This window comes from Pelobates fuscus, chromosome 6, assembly GCF_036172605.1.
Source record: "Pelobates fuscus isolate aPelFus1 chromosome 6, aPelFus1.pri, whole genome shotgun sequence".
Lineage (NCBI taxonomy): Eukaryota > Metazoa > Chordata > Amphibia > Anura > Pelobatidae > Pelobates > Pelobates fuscus.
Genome location: NC_086322.1, coordinates 7,629,637 through 7,646,039, shown reverse-complemented (window position 1 = coordinate 7,646,039; position 16,403 = coordinate 7,629,637). Strand labels below are relative to the sequence as shown.

The 16,403-nt window shown below is 35.1% G+C and overlaps 6 non-coding genes across 6 annotated transcripts; all 6 read right to left on the bottom strand.

The window, feature by feature from the left end:
• Window positions 1-832: 832 nt before the first annotated feature.
• Window positions 833-904, bottom strand: TRNAP-UGG (transfer RNA proline (anticodon UGG)). The gene has a single exon. It is a non-coding gene; the product is annotated as a tRNA-Pro (tRNA).
• Window positions 905-1,932: 1,028 nt separating this feature from the next.
• TRNAP-UGG (transfer RNA proline (anticodon UGG)) lies at window positions 1,933-2,004 on the bottom strand. The gene has a single exon. It is a non-coding gene; the product is annotated as a tRNA-Pro (tRNA).
• Window positions 2,005-4,112: 2,108 nt separating this feature from the next.
• On the bottom strand, window positions 4,113-4,184 carry TRNAP-UGG (transfer RNA proline (anticodon UGG)). The gene has a single exon. It is a non-coding gene; the product is annotated as a tRNA-Pro (tRNA).
• Window positions 4,185-6,328: 2,144 nt separating this feature from the next.
• Window positions 6,329-6,400, bottom strand: TRNAP-UGG (transfer RNA proline (anticodon UGG)). Its single transcript has one exon. It is a non-coding gene; the product is annotated as a tRNA-Pro (tRNA).
• A 1,008-nt stretch (window positions 6,401-7,408) lies between these two features.
• TRNAP-UGG (transfer RNA proline (anticodon UGG)) lies at window positions 7,409-7,480 on the bottom strand. The gene has a single exon. It is a non-coding gene; the product is annotated as a tRNA-Pro (tRNA).
• Window positions 7,481-10,706: 3,226 nt separating this feature from the next.
• Window positions 10,707-10,778, bottom strand: TRNAP-UGG (transfer RNA proline (anticodon UGG)). The gene has a single exon. It is a non-coding gene; the product is annotated as a tRNA-Pro (tRNA).
• Between the last annotated feature and the right edge of the window lie 5,625 nt (window positions 10,779-16,403).

The following is a 16,403-nucleotide window of genomic DNA, read 5'->3' as shown; positions in this document are numbered from 1 at the left end:
TATTGACAGTTGTCAACGTTGAGTCTGTTTCTGGTCAAATTGCTGGGGAAGACTTAAAATTTCCATTCATTTCTTAATTGTTTATGAGGGCTTTGTTGGTTTAGGAGAAATTTGTGGTTCAAATATATGTTGGAAAAGCACATGAAGGATTTAACTTTCTTTCTCATATTCTGCATGCTATCACCATGTTGAAAATAAAGTAAAGATGTGCAGAGGAGAAATTAATTATAAATAGTCTTGTGCAAAATAATGTTTGGGGAGGTTGGCCTGGTTCCATAACTTGAATCCACAGCCGAACGTAACGACTGCCTTGAATTTACCTTTACAGTTTTATTCATCGATACATTCAGGCGTGTACTGGAAGGAATTTGATTCAAACCTACCCTCTCCAACACATATTTGCACATGTCTAAGTATGAATAAAAATAGAATTCCGTATGTCAAAACATATATTTTTTTCCACTTTGTTTGTTGTTAACAAAGATTTTGCAGTCTTAAGAAAGACTTTGCAGTCTTAAAAGCGTCATCTGAGCAGTTAGGACTTGCATTAATGACTTACGATAAACCATTGATTTTAAATGGTTGATAATGAAAACAACACATTTTTTATGATTTCTCTCATACAATTCTAAGTAAAAGCTAAACTTGTATTAATATAAGATGTTAGCTTTGAAAGGTGATATCAGAAGCACCAGGAAATATTTATATTGATGGTGGCATGCCAACATCTTCTCTGTGGAGCACTTGAAGGGTTTTGCTACAAATGATTTTTGCTGACTATATTAAACACAGTTGGAAGCTACGTGTTTCAAAAGAAAAACACCAATTGCTTGGGCTCGTCCGGGATTTGAACCCGGGACCTCTCGCACCCAAAGCGAGAATCATACCCCTAGACCAACGAGCCATTACATTAGTTGGGTTTTAGGAAAAAAATTGCCAGACTAACGCGCCAGACAGCGTTTGTGTTCTCAAAATAGAAACAAAGTTTTCGTTTTGAAGTGAGGATTTTAAAATTCCTCAATAGGATCTGTTTTTCCAATATCATTTTCATTGTATGGGTGAATTAACAGTTGAGGTTTATGTACGATGGTGATAAATCATATTGACAGTTGTCAACGTTGAGTCTGTTTCTGGTCAAATTGCTGGGGAAGACTTAAAATTTCCATTCATTTCTTAATTGTTTATGAGGGCTTTGTTGGTTTAGGAGAAATTTGTGGTTCAAATATATGTTGGAAAAGCACATGAAGGATTTAACTTTCTTTCTCATATTCTGCATGCTATCACCATGTTGAAAATAAAGTAAAGATGTGCAGAGGAGAAATTAATTATAAATAGTCTTGTGCAAAATAATGTTTGGGGAGGTTGGCCTGGTTCCATAACTTGAATCCACAGCCGAACGTAACGACTGCCTTGAATTTACCTTTACAGTTTTATTCATCGATACATTCAGGCGTGTACTGGAAGGAATTTGATTCAAACCTACCCTCTCCAACACATATTTGCACATGTCTAAGTATGAATAAAAATAGAATTCCGTATGTCAAAACATATATTTTTTTCCACTTTGTTTGTTGTTAACAAAGATTTTGCAGTCTTAAGAAAGACTTTGCAGTCTTAAAAGCGTCATCTGAGCAGTTAGGACTTGCATTAATGACTTACGATAAACCATTGATTTTAAATGGTTGATAATGAAAACAACACATTTTTTATGATTTCTCTCATACAATTCTAAGTAAAAGCTAAACTTGTATTAATATAAGATGTTAGCTTTGAAAGGTGATATCAGAAGCACCAGGAAATATTTATATTGATGGTGGCATGCCAACATCTTCTCTGTGGAGCACTTGAAGGGTTTTGCTACAAATGATTTTTGCTGACTATATTAAACACAGTTGGAAGCTACGTGTTTCAAAAGAAAAACACCAATTGCTTGGGCTCGTCCGGGATTTGAACCCGGGACCTCTCGCACCCAAAGCGAGAATCATACCCCTAGACCAACGAGCCATTACATTAGTTGGGTTTTAGGAAAAAAATTGCCAGACTAACGCGCCAGACAGCGTTTGTGTTCTCAAAATAGAAACAAAGTTTTCGTTTTGAAGTGAGGATTTTAAAATTCCTCAATAGGATCTGTTTTTCCAATATCATTTTCATTGTATGGGTGAATTAACAGTTGAGGTTTATGTACGATGGTGATAAATCATATTGACAGTTGTCAAAGTTGAGTCTGTTTCTGGTCAAATTGCTGGGGAAGACTTAAAATGTCCATTCATTTCTTAATTGTTTATGAGGGCTTTGTTGGTTTAGGAGAAATTTGTGGTTCAAATATATGTTGGAAAAGCACATGAAGGATTTAACTTTCTTTCTCATATTCTGCATGCTATCACCATGTTGAAAATAAAGTAAAGATGTGCAGAGGAGAAATTAATTATAAATAGTCTTGTGCAAAATAATGTTTGGGGAGGTTGGCCTGGTTCCATAACTTGAATCCACAGCCGAACGTAACGACTGCCTTGAATTTACCTTTACAGTTTTATTCATCGATACATTCAGGTGTGTACTGGAAGGAATTTGATTCAAACCTACCCTCTCCAACACATATTTGCACATGTCTAAGTATGAATAAAAATAGAATTCCGTATGTCAAAACATATATTTTTTTCCCCTTTGTTTGTTGTTAACAAAGATTTTGCAGTCTTAAAAGCGTCATCTGAGCAGTTAGGACTTGCATTAATGACTTACGATAAACCATTGATTTTAAATGGTTGATAATGAAAACAACACATTTTTTATGATTTCTCTCATACAATTCTAAATAAAAGCTAAACTTGTATTAATATAAGATGTTAGCTTTGAAAGGTGATATCAGAAGCACCAGGAAATATATATATTGATGGTGGCATGCCAACATCTTCTCTGTGGAGCACTTGAAGGGTTTTGCTACAAATGATTTTTGCTGACTATATTAAACACAGTTGGAAGCTACGTGTTTCAAAAGAAAAACACCAATTGCTTGGGCTCATCCGGGATTTGAACCCGGGACCTCTCGCACCCAAAGCGAGAATCATACCCCTAGACCAACGAGCCATTACATTAGTTGGGTTTTAGGAAAAAAATTGCCAGACTAACGCGCCAGACAGCGTTTGTGTTCTCAAAATAGAAGCAAAGTTTTCGTTTTGAAGTGAGGATTTTAAATTTCCTCAATAGGATCTGTTTTTCCAATATCATTTTCATTGTATGGGTAAATTAACAGTTGAGGTTTAGGTACGATGGTGATAAATCATATTGACAGTTGTCAAAGTTGAGTCTGTTTCTGGTCAAATTGCTGGGGAAGACTTAAAATGTCCATTCATTTCTTAATTGTTTATGAGGGCTTTGTTGGTTTAGGAGAAATTTGTGGTTCAAATATATGTTGGAAAAGCACATGAAGGATTCAACTTTCTTTCTCATATTCTGCATGCTATCACCATGTTGAAAATAAAGTAAAGATGTGCAGAGGAGAAATTAATTATAAATAGTCTTGTGCAAAATAATGTTTGGGGAGGTTGGCCTGGTTCCATAACTTGAATCCACAGCCGAACGTAACGACTGCCTTGAATTTACCTTCACAGTTTTATTCATCGATACATTCAGGCGTGTACTGGAAGGAATTTGATTCAAACCTACCCTCTCCAACCCATATTTGCACATTTCTAAGTATGAATAAAAATAGAATTCCGTATGTCAAAACATATATTTTTTTCCCCTTTGTTTGTTGTTAACAAAGATTTTGCAGTCTTAAGAAAGACTTTGCAGTCTTAAAAGCGTCATCTGAGCAGTTAGGACTTGCATTAATGACTTACGATAAACCATTGATTTTAAATGGTTGATAATGAAAACAACACATTTTTTATGATTTCTCTCATACAATTCTAAGTAAAAGCTAAACTTGTATTAATATAAGATGTTAGCTTTGAAAGGTGATATCAGAAGCACCAGGAAATATTTATATTGATGGTGGCATGCCAACATCTTCTCTGTGGAGCACTTGAAGGGTTTTGCTACAAATGATTTTTGCTGACTATATTAAACACAGTTGGAAGCTACGTGTTTGAAAAGAAAAACACCAATTGCTTGGGCTCGTCCGGGATTTGAACCCGGGACCTCTCGCACCCAAAGCGAGAATCATACCCCTAGACCAACGAGCCATTACATTAGTTGGGTTTTAGGAAAAAAATTGCCAGACTAACATTAGTTGGGTTTTAGGAAAAAAATTGCCAGACTAACGCGCCAGACAGCGTTTGTGTTCTCAAAATAGAAACAAAGTTTTCGTTTTGAAGTGAGGATTTTAAATTTCCTCAATAGGATCTGTTTTTCCAATATCATTTTCATTGTATGGGTAAATTAACAGTTGAGGTTTATGTACGATGGTGATAAATCATATTGACAGTTGTCAAAGTTGAGTCTGTTTCTGGTCAAATTGCTGGGGAAGACTTAAAATGTCCATTCATTTCTTAATTGTTTATGAGGGCTTTGTTGGTTTAGGAGAAATATGTGGTTCAAATATATGTTGGAAAAGCACATGAAGGATTTAACTTTCTTTCTCATATTCTGCATGCTATCACCATGTTGAAAATAAAGTAAAGATGTGCAGAGGAGAAATTAATTATAAATAGTCTTGTGCAAAATAATGTTTGGGGAGGTTGGCCTGGTTCCATAACTTGAATCCACAGCCGAACGTAACGACTGCCTTGAATTTACCTTTACAGTTTTATTCATCGATACATTCAGGCGTGTACTGGAAGGAATTTGATTCAAACCTACCCTCTCCAACACATATTTGCACATGTCTAAGTATGAATAAAAATAGAATTCCGTATGTCAAAACATATATATTTTTCCCCTTTGTTTGTTGTTAACAAAGATTTTGCAGTCTTAAGAAAGACTTTGCAGTCTTAAAAGCGTCATCTGAGCAGTTAGGACTTGCATTAATGACTTATGATAAACCATTGATTTTAAATGGTTGATAATGAAAACAACACATTTTTTATGATTTCTCTCATACAATTCTAAGTAAAAGTTCAACTTGAATAAATATAAGATGTTAGCTTTGAAATGTGATATCAGAAGCACCAGGAAATATATATATTGATGGTGGCATGCCAACATCTTCTCTGTGGAGCACTTGAAGGGTTTTGCTACAAATGATTTTTGCTGACTATATTAAACACAGTTGGAAGCTACGTGTTTCAAAAGAAAAACACCAATTGCTTGGGCTCGTCTGGGATTTGAACCCGAGACCTCTCGCTCCCAAAGCGAGAATCATACCCCTAGACCAACGAGCCATTACATTAGTTGGGTTTTAGGAAAAAAATTGCCAGACTAACGCGCCAGACAGCGTTTGTGTTCTCAAAATAGAAACAAAGTTTTCATTTGAAGTGAGGATTTTAAATTTCCTCAATAGGATCTGTTTTTCCAATATCATTTTTATTGTATGGGTAAATTAACAGTTGAGGTTTATGTACGATGGTGATAAATCATATTGACAGTTGTCAAAGTTGAGTCTGTTTCTGGTCAAATTGCTGGGGAAGACTTAAAATGTCCATTCATTTCTTAATTGTTTATGAGGGCTTTGTTGGTTTAGGAGAAATTTGTGGTTCAAATATATGTTGGAAAAGCACATGAAGGATTTAACTTTCTTTCTCATATTCTGCATGCTATCACCATGTTGAAAATAAAGTAAAGATGTGCAGAGGAGAAATTAATTATAAATAGTCTTGTGCAAAATAATGTTTGGGGAGGTTGGCCTGGTTCCATAACTTGAATCCACAGCCGAACGTAACGACTGCCTTGAATTTACCTTTACAGTTTTATTCATCGATACATTCAGGTGTGTACTGGAAGGAATTTGATTCAAACCTACCCTCTCCAACACATATTTGCACATGTCTAAGTATGAATAAAAATAGAATTCCGTATGTCAAAACATATATTTTTTTCCCCTTTGTTTGTTGTTAACAAAGATTTTGCAGTCTTAAAAGCGTCATCTGAGCAGTTAGGACTTGCATTAATGACTTACGATAAACCATTGATTTTAAATGGTTGATAATGAAAACAACACATTTTTTATGATTTCTCTCATACAATTCTAAGTAAAAGCTAAACTTGTATTAATATAAGATGTTAGCTTTGAAAGGTGATATCAGAAGCACCAGGAAATATATATATTGATGGTGGCATGCCAACATCTTCTCTGTGGAGCACTTGAAGGGTTTTGCTACAAATGATTTTTGCTGACTATATTAAACACAGTTGGAAGCTACGTGTTTCAAAAGAAAAACACCAATTGCTTGGGCTCGTCCGGGATTTGAACCCGGGACCTCTCGCACCCAAAGCGAGAATCATACCCCTAGACCAACGAGCCATTACATTAGTTGGGTTTTAGGAAAAAAATTGCCAAACTAACATGCCAGACAGCGTTTGTGTTCTCAAAATAGAAACAAAGTTTTCGTTTTGAAGTGAGGATTTTAAATTTCCTCAATAGGATCTGTTTTTCCAATATCATTTTCATTGTATGGGTAAATTAACAGTTGAGGTTTATGTACGATGGTGATAAATCATATTGACAGTTGTCAAAGTTGAGTCTGTTTCTGGTCAAATTGCTGGGGAAGACTTAAAATGTCCATTCATTTCTTAATTGTTTATGAGGGCTTTGTTGGTTTAGGAGAAATTTGTGGTTCAAATATATGTTGGAAAAGCACATGAATGATTTAACTTTCTTTCTCATATTCTGCATGCTATCACCATGTTGAAAATAAAGTAAAGATGTGCAGAGGAGAAATTAATTATAAATAGTCTTGTGCAAAATAATGTTTGGGGAGGTTGGCCTGGTTCCATAACTTGAATCCACAGCCGAACGTAACGACTGCCTTGAATTTACCTTTACAGTTTTATTCATCGATACATTCAGGCGTGTACTGGAAGGAATTTGATTCAAACCTACCCTCTCCAACACATATTTGCACATGTCTAAGTATGAATAAAAATAGAATTCCGTATGTCAAAACATATATTTTTTTCCCCTTTGTTTGTTGTTAACAAAGATTTTGCAGTCTTAAAAGCGTCATCTGAGCAGTTAGGACTTGCATTAATGACTTACGATAAACCATTGATTTTAAATGGTTGATAATGAAAACAACACATTTTTTATGATTTCTCTCATACAATTCTAAGTAAAAGCTAAACTTGTATTAATATAAGATGTTAGCTTTGAAAGGTGATATCAGAAGCACCAGGAAATATATATATTGATGGTGGCATGCCAACATCTTCTCTGTGGAGCACTTGAAGGGTTTTGCTACAAATGATTTTTGCTGACTATATTAAACACAGTTGGAAGCTACGTGTTTCAAAAGAAAAACACCAATTGCTTGGGCTCGTCCGGGATTTGAACCCGGGACCTCTCGCACCCAAAGCGAGAATCATACCCCTAGACCAACGAGCCATTACATTAGTTGGGTTTTAGGAAAAAAATTGCCAGACTAACGCGCCAGACAGCGTTTGTGTTCTCAAAATAGAAACAAAGTTTTCGTTTTGAAGTGAGGATTTTAAAATTCCTCAATAGGATCTTTTTTTCCAATATCATTTTCATTGTATGGGTGAATTAACAGTTGAGGTTTATGTACGATGGTGATAAATCATATTGACAGTTGTCAAAGTTGAGTCTGTTTCTGGTCAAATTGCTGGGGAAGACTTAAAATGTCCATTCATTTCTTAATTGTTTATGAGGGCTTTGTTGGTTTAGGAGAAATTTGTGGTTCAAATATATGTTGGAAAAGCACATGAAGGATTTAACTTTCTTTCTCATATTCTGCATGCTATCACCATGTTGAAAATAAAGTAAAGATGTGCAGAGGAGAAATTAATTATAAATAGTCTTGTGCAAAATAATGTTTGGGGAGGTTGGCCTGGTTCCATAACTTGAATCCACAGCCGAACGTAACGACTGCCTTGAATTTACCTTTACAGTTTTATTCATCGATACATTCAGGCGTGTACTGGAAGGAATTTGATTCAAACCTACCCTCTCCAACACATATTTGCACATGTCTAAGTATGAATAAAAATAGAATTCCGTATGTCAAAACATATATTTTTTTCCCCTTTGTTTGTTGTTAACAAAGATTTTGAAGTCTTAAGAAAGACTTTGCAGTCTTAAAAGCGTCATCTGAGCAGTTAGGACTTGCATTAATGACTTACGATAAACCATTGATTTTAAATGGTTGATAATGAAAACAACACATTTTTTATGATTTCTCTCATACAATTCTAAGTAAAAGCTAAACTTGTATTAATATAAGATGTTAGCTTTGAAAGGTGATATCAGAAGCACCAGGAAATATATATATTGATGGTGGCATGCCAACATCTTCTCTGTGGAGCACTTGAAGGGTTTTGCTACAAATGATTTTTGCTGACTATATTAAACACAGTTGGAAGCTACGTGTTTCAAAAAAAAAACAGCAATTGCTTGGGCTCGTCCAGGATTTGAACCCGGGACCTCTCGCACCCAAAGCGAGAATCATACCCCTAGACCAACGAGCCATTACATTAGTTGGGTTTTAGGAAAAAAATTGCCAGACTAACGCGCCAGACAGCGTTTGTGTTCTCAAAATAGAAACAAAGTTTTCGTTTTGAAGTGAGGATTTTAAATTTCCTCAATAGGATCTGTTTTTCCAATATCATTTTCATTGTATGGGTGAATTAACAGTTGAGGTTTATGTACGATGGTGATAAATCATATTGACAGTTGTCAAAGTTGAGTCTGTTTCTGGTCAAATTGCTGGGGAAGACTTAAAATGTCCATTCATTTCTTAATTGTTTATGAGGGCTTTGTTGGTTTAGGAGAAATTTGTGGTTCAAATATATGTTGGAAAAGCACATGAAGGATTTAACTTTCTTTCTCATATTCTGCATGCTATCACCATGTTGAAAATAAAGTAAAGATGTGCAGAGGAGAAATTAATTATAAATAGTCTTGTGCAAAATAATGTTTGGGGAGGTTGGCCTGGTTCCATAACTTGAATCCACAGCCGAACGTAACGACTGCCTTGAATTTACCTTTACAGTTTTATTCATCGATACATTCAGGCGTGTACTGGAAGGAATTTGATTCAAACCTACCCTCTCCAACACATATTTGCACATGTCTAAGTATGAATAAAAATAGAATTCCGTATGTCAAAACATATATTTTTTCCCCTTTGTTTGTTGTTAACAAAGATTTTGAAGTCTTAAGAAAGACTTTGCAGTCTTAAAAGCGTCATCTGAGCAGTTAGGACTTGCATTAATGACTTACGATAAACCATTGATTTTAAATGGTTGATAATGAAAACAACACATTTTTTATGATTTCTCTCATACAATTCTAAGTAAAAGCTAAACTTGTATTAATATAAGATGTTAGCTTTGAAAGGTGATATCAGAAGCACCAGGAAATATATATATTGATGGTGGCATGCCAACATCTTCTCTGTGGAGCACTTGAAGGGTTTTGCTACAAATGATTTTTGCTGACTATATTAAACACAGTTGGAAGCTACGTGTTTCAAAAAAAAACAGCAATTGCTTGGGCTCGTCCAGGATTTGAACCCGGGACCTCTCGCACCCAAAGCGAGAATCATACCCCTAGACCAACGAGCCATTACATTAGTTGGGTTTTAGGAAAAAAATTGCCAGACTAACGCGCCAGACAGCGTTTGTGTTCTCAAAATAGAAACAAAGTTTTCGTTTTGAAGTGAGGATTTTAAATTTCCTCAATAGGATCTGTTTTTCCAATATCATTTTCATTGTATGGGTGAATTAACAGTTGAGGTTTATGTACGATGGTGATAAATCATATTGACAGTTGTCAAAGTTGAGTCTGTTTCTGGTCAAATTGCTGGGGAAGACTTAAAATTTCCATTCATTTCTTAATTGTTTATGAGGGCTTTGTTGGTTTAGGAGAAATTTGTGGTTCAAATATATGTTGGAAAAGCACATGAAGGATTTAACTTTCTTTCTCATATTCTGCATGCTATCACCATGTTGAAAATAAAGTAAAGATGTGCAGAGGAGAAATTAATTATAAATAGTCTTGTGCAAAATAATGTTTGGGGAGGTTGGCCTGGTTCCATAACTTGAATCCACAGCCGAACGTAACGACTGCCTTGAATTTACCTTTACAGTTTTATTCATCGATACATTCAGGCGTGTACTGGAAGGAATTTGATTCAAACCTACCCTCTCCAACACATATTTGCACATGTCTAAGTATGAATAAAAATAGAATTCCGTATGTCAAAACATATATTTTTTTCCACTTTGTTTGTTGTTAACAAAGATTTTGCAGTCTTAAGAAAGACTTTGCAGTCTTAAAAGCGTCATCTGAGCAGTTAGGACTTGCATTAATGACTTACGATAAACCATTGATTTTAAATGGTTGATAATGAAAACAACACATTTTTTATGATTTCTCTCATACAATTCTAAGTAAAAGCTAAACTTGTATTAATATAAGATGTTAGCTTTGAAAGGTGATATCAGAAGCACCAGGAAATATTTATATTGATGGTGGCATGCCAACATCTTCTCTGTGGAGCACTTGAAGGGTTTTGCTACAAATGATTTTTGCTGACTATATTAAACACAGTTGGAAGCTACGTGTTTCAAAAGAAAAACACCAATTGCTTGGGCTCGTCCGGGATTTGAACCCGGGACCTCTCGCACCCAAAGCGAGAATCATACCCCTAGACCAACGAGCCATTACATTAGTTGGGTTTTAGGAAAAAAATTGCCAGACTAACATTAGTTGGGTTTTAGGAAAAAAATTGCCAGACTAACGCGCCAGACAGCGTTTGTGTTCTCAAAATAGAAACAAAGTTTTCGTTTTGAAGTGAGGATTTTAAATTTCCTCAATAGGATCTGTTTTTCCAATATCATTTTCATTGTATGGGTAAATTAACAGTTGAGGTTTATGTACGATGGTGATAAATCATATTGACAGTTGTCAAAGTTGAGTCTGTTTCTGGTCAAATTGCTGGGGAAGACTTAAAATGTCCATTCATTTCTTAATTGTTTATGAGGGCTTTGTTGGTTTAGGAGAAATATGTGGTTCAAATATATGTTGGAAAAGCACATGAAGGATTTAACTTTCTTTCTCATATTCTGCATGCTATCACCATGTTGAAAATAAAGTAAAGATGTGCAGAGGAGAAATTAATTATAAATAGTCTTGTGCAAAATAATGTTTGGGGAGGTTGGCCTGGTTCCATAACTTGAATCCACAGCCGAACGTAACGACTGCCTTGAATTTACCTTTACAGTTTTATTCATCGATACATTCAGGCGTGTACTGGAAGGAATTTGATTCAAACCTACCCTCTCCAACACATATTTGCACATGTCTAAGTATGAATAAAAATAGAATTCCGTATGTCAAAACATATATATTTTTCCCCTTTGTTTGTTGTTAACAAAGATTTTGCAGTCTTAAGAAAGACTTTGCAGTCTTAAAAGCGTCATCTGAGCAGTTAGGACTTGCATTAATGACTTATGATAAACCATTGATTTTAAATGGTTGATAATGAAAACAACACATTTTTTATGATTTCTCTCATACAATTCTAAGTAAAAGTTCAACTTGAATAAATATAAGATGTTAGCTTTGAAATGTGATATCAGAAGCACCAGGAAATATATATATTGATGGTGGCATGCCAACATCTTCTCTGTGGAGCACTTGAAGGGTTTTGCTACAAATGATTTTTGCTGACTATATTAAACACAGTTGGAAGCTACGTGTTTCAAAAGAAAAACACCAATTGCTTGGGCTTGTCCGGGATTTAAACCCGGGACCTCTCGCACCCAAAGCGAGAATCATACCCCTAGACCAACGAGCCATTACATTAGTTGGGTTTTAGGAAAAAAATTGCCAGACTAACGCGCCAGACAGCGTTTGTGTTCTCAAAATAGAAACAAAGTTTTCATTTGAAGTGAGGATTTTAAATTTCCTCAATAGGATCTGTTTTTCCAATATCATTTTTATTGTATGGGTAAATTAACAGTTGAGGTTTATGTACGATGGTGATAAATCATATTGACAGTTGTCAAAGTTGAGTCTGTTTCTGGTCAAATTGCTGGGGAAGACTTAAAATGTCCATTCATTTCTTAATTGTTTATGAGGGCTTTGTTGGTTTAGGAGAAATTTGTGGTTCAAATATATGTTGGAAAAGCACATGAAGGATTTAACTTTCTTTCTCATATTCTGCATGCTATCACCATGTTGAAAATAAAGTAAAGATGTGCAGAGGAGAAATTAATTATAAATAGTCTTGTGCAAAATAATGTTTGGGGAGGTTGGCCTGGTTCCATAACTTGAATCCACAGCCGAACGTAACGACTGCCTTGAATTTACCTTTACAGTTTTATTCATCGATACATTCAGGTGTGTACTGGAAGGAATTTGATTCAAACCTACCCTCTCCAACACATATTTGCACATGTCTAAGTATGAATAAAAATAGAATTCCGTATGTCAAAACATATATTTTTTTCCCCTTTGTTTGTTGTTAACAAAGATTTTGCAGTCTTAAAAAAAAATTGCCAGACTAACATTAGTTGGGTTTTAGGAAAAAAATTGCCAGACTAACGCGCCAGACAGCGTTTGTGTTCTCAAAATAGAAACAAAGTTTTCGTTTTGAAGTGAGGATTTTAAATTTCCTCAATAGGATCTGTTTTTCCAATATCATTTTCATTGTATGGGTAAATTAACAGTTGAGGTTTATGTACGATGGTGATAAATCATATTGACAGTTGTCAAAGTTGAGTCTGTTTCTGGTCAAATTGCTGGGGAAGACTTAAAATGTCCATTCATTTCTTAATTGTTTATGAGGGCTTTGTTGGTTTAGGAGAAATATGTGGTTCAAATATATGTTGGAAAAGCACATGAAGGATTTAACTTTCTTTCTCATATTCTGCATGCTATCACCATGTTGAAAATAAAGTAAAGATGTGCAGAGGAGAAATTAATTATAAATAGTCTTGTGCAAAATAATGTTTGGGGAGGTTGGCCTGGTTCCATAACTTGAATCCACAGCCGAACGTAACGACTGCCTTGAATTTACCTTTACAGTTTTATTCATCGATACATTCAGGCGTGTACTGGAAGGAATTTGATTCAAACCTACCCTCTCCAACACATATTTGCACATGTCTAAGTATGAATAAAAATAGAATTCCGTATGTCAAAACATATATATTTTTCCCCTTTGTTTGTTGTTAACAAAGATTTTGCAGTCTTAAGAAAGACTTTGCAGTCTTAAAAGCGTCATCTGAGCAGTTAGGACTTGCATTAATGACTTATGATAAACCATTGATTTTAAATGGTTGATAATGAAAACAACACATTTTTTATGATTTCTCTCATACAATTCTAAGTAAAAGTTCAACTTGAATAAATATAAGATGTTAGCTTTGAAATGTGATATCAGAAGCACCAGGAAATATATATATTGATGGTGGCATGCCAACATCTTCTCTGTGGAGCACTTGAAGGGTTTTGCTACAAATGATTTTTGCTGACTATATTAAACACAGTTGGAAGCTACGTGTTTCAAAAGAAAAACACCAATTGCTTGGGCTCGTCTGGGATTTGAACCCGAGACCTCTCGCACCCAAAGCGAGAATCATACCCCTAGACCAACGAGCCATTACATTAGTTGGGTTTTAGGAAAAAAATTGCCAGACTAACGCGCCAGACAGCGTTTGTGTTCTCAAAATAGAAACAAAGTTTTCATTTGAAGTGAGGATTTTAAATTTCCTCAATAGGATCTGTTTTTCCAATATCATTTTTATTGTATGGGTAAATTAACAGTTGAGGTTTATGTACGATGGTGATAAATCATATTGACAGTTGTCAAAGTTGAGTCTGTTTCTGGTCAAATTGCTGGGGAAGACTTAAAATGTCCATTCATTTCTTAATTGTTTATGAGGGCTTTGTTGGTTTAGGAGAAATTTGTGGTTCAAATATATGTTGGAAAAGCACATGAAGGATTTAACTTTCTTTCTCATATTCTGCATGCTATCACCATGTTGAAAATAAAGTAAAGATGTGCAGAGGAGAAATTAATTATAAATAGTCTTGTGCAAAATAATGTTTGGGGAGGTTGGCCTGGTTCCATAACTTGAATCCACAGCCGAACGTAACGACTGCCTTGAATTTACCTTTACAGTTTTATTCATCGATACATTCAGGCGTGTACTGGAAGGAATTTGATTCAAACCTACCCTCTCCAACACATATTTGCACATGTCTAAGTATGAATAAAAATAGAATTCCGTATGTCAAAACATATATTTTTTTCCCCTTTGTTTGTTGTTAACAAAGATTTTGCAGTCTTAAAAGCGTCATCTGAGCAGTTAGGACTTGCATTAATGACTTACGATAAACCATTGATTTTAAATGGTTGATAATGAAAACAACACATTTTTTATGATTTCTCTCATACAATTCTAAGTAAAAGCTAAACTTGTATTAATATAAGATGTTAGCTTTGAAAGGTGATATCAGAAGCACCAGGAAATATATATATTGATGGTGGCATGCCAACATCTTCTCTGTGGAGCACTTGAAGGGTTTTGCTACAAATGATTTTTGCTGACTATATTAAACACAGTTGGAAGCTACGTGTTTCAAAAAAAAAACAGCAATTGCTTGGGCTCGTCCAGGATTTGAACCCGGGACCTCTCGCACCCAAAGCGAGAATCATACCCCTAGACCAACGAGCCATTACATTAGTTGGGTTTTAGGAAAAAAATTGCCAGACTAACGCGCCAGACAGCGTTTGTGTTCTCAAAATAGAAACAAAGTTTTCGTTTTGAAGTGAGGATTTTAAATTTCCTCAATAGGATCTGTTTTTCCAATATCATTTTCATTGTATGGGTGAATTAACAGTTGAGGTTTATGTACGATGGTGATAAATCATATTGACAGTTGTCAAAGTTGAGTCTGTTTCTGGTCAAATTGCTGGGGAAGACTTAAAATGTCCATTCATTTCTTAATTGTTTATGAGGGCTTTGTTGGTTTAGGAGAAATTTGTGGTTCAAATATATGTTGGAAAAGCACATGAAGGATTTAACTTTCTTTCTCATATTCTGCATGCTATCACCATGTTGAAAATAAAGTAAAGATGTGCAGAGGAGAAATTAATTATAAATAGTCTTGTGCAAAATAATGTTTGGGGAGGTTGGCCTGGTTCCATAACTTGAATCCACAGCCGAACGTAACGACTGCCTTGAATTTACCTTTACAGTTTTATTCATCGATACATTCAGGCGTGTACTGGAAGGAATTTGATTCAAACCTACCCTCTCCAACACATATTTGCACATGTCTAAGTATGAATAAAAATAGAATTCCGTATGTCAAAACATATATTTTTTCCCCTTTGTTTGTTGTTAACAAAGATTTTGAAGTCTTAAGAAAGACTTTGCAGTCTTAAAAGCGTCATCTGAGCAGTTAGGACTTGCATTAATGACTTACGATAAACCATTGATTTTAAATGGTTGATAATGAAAACAACACATTTTTTATGATTTCTCTCATACAATTCTAAGTAAAAGCTAAACTTGTATTAATATAAGATGTTAGCTTTGAAAGGTGATATCAGAAGCACCAGGAAATATATATATTGATGGTGGCATGCCAACATCTTCTCTGTGGAGCACTTGAAGGGTTTTGCTACAAATGATTTTTGCTGACTATATTAAACACAGTTGGAAGCTACGTGTTTCAAAAAAAAACAGCAATTGCTTGGGCTCGTCCAGGATTTGAACCCGGGACCTCTCGCACCCAAAGCGAGAATCATACCCCTAGACCAACGAGCCATTACATTAGTTGGGTTTTAGGAAAAAAATTGCCAGACTAACGCGCCAGACAGCGTTTGTGTTCTCAAAATAGAAACAAAGTTTTCGTTTTGAAGTGAGGATTTTAAATTTCCTCAATAGGATCTGTTTTTCCAATATCATTTTCATTGTATGGGTGAATTAACAGTTGAGGTTTATGTACGATGGTGATAAATCATATTGACAGTTGTCAAAGTTGAGTCTGTTTCTGGTCAAATTGCTGGGGAAGACTTAAAATGTCCATTCATTTCTTAATTGTTTATGAGGGCTTTGTTGGTTTAGGAGAAATTTGTGGTTCAAATATATGTTGGAAAAGCACATGAAGGATTTAACTTTCTTTCTCATATTCTGCATGCTATCACCATGTTGAAAATAAAGTAAAGATGTGCAGAGGAGAAATTAATTATAAATAGTCTTGTGCAAAATAATGTTTGGGGAGGTTGGCCTGGTTCCATAACTTGAATCCACAGCCGAACGTAACGACT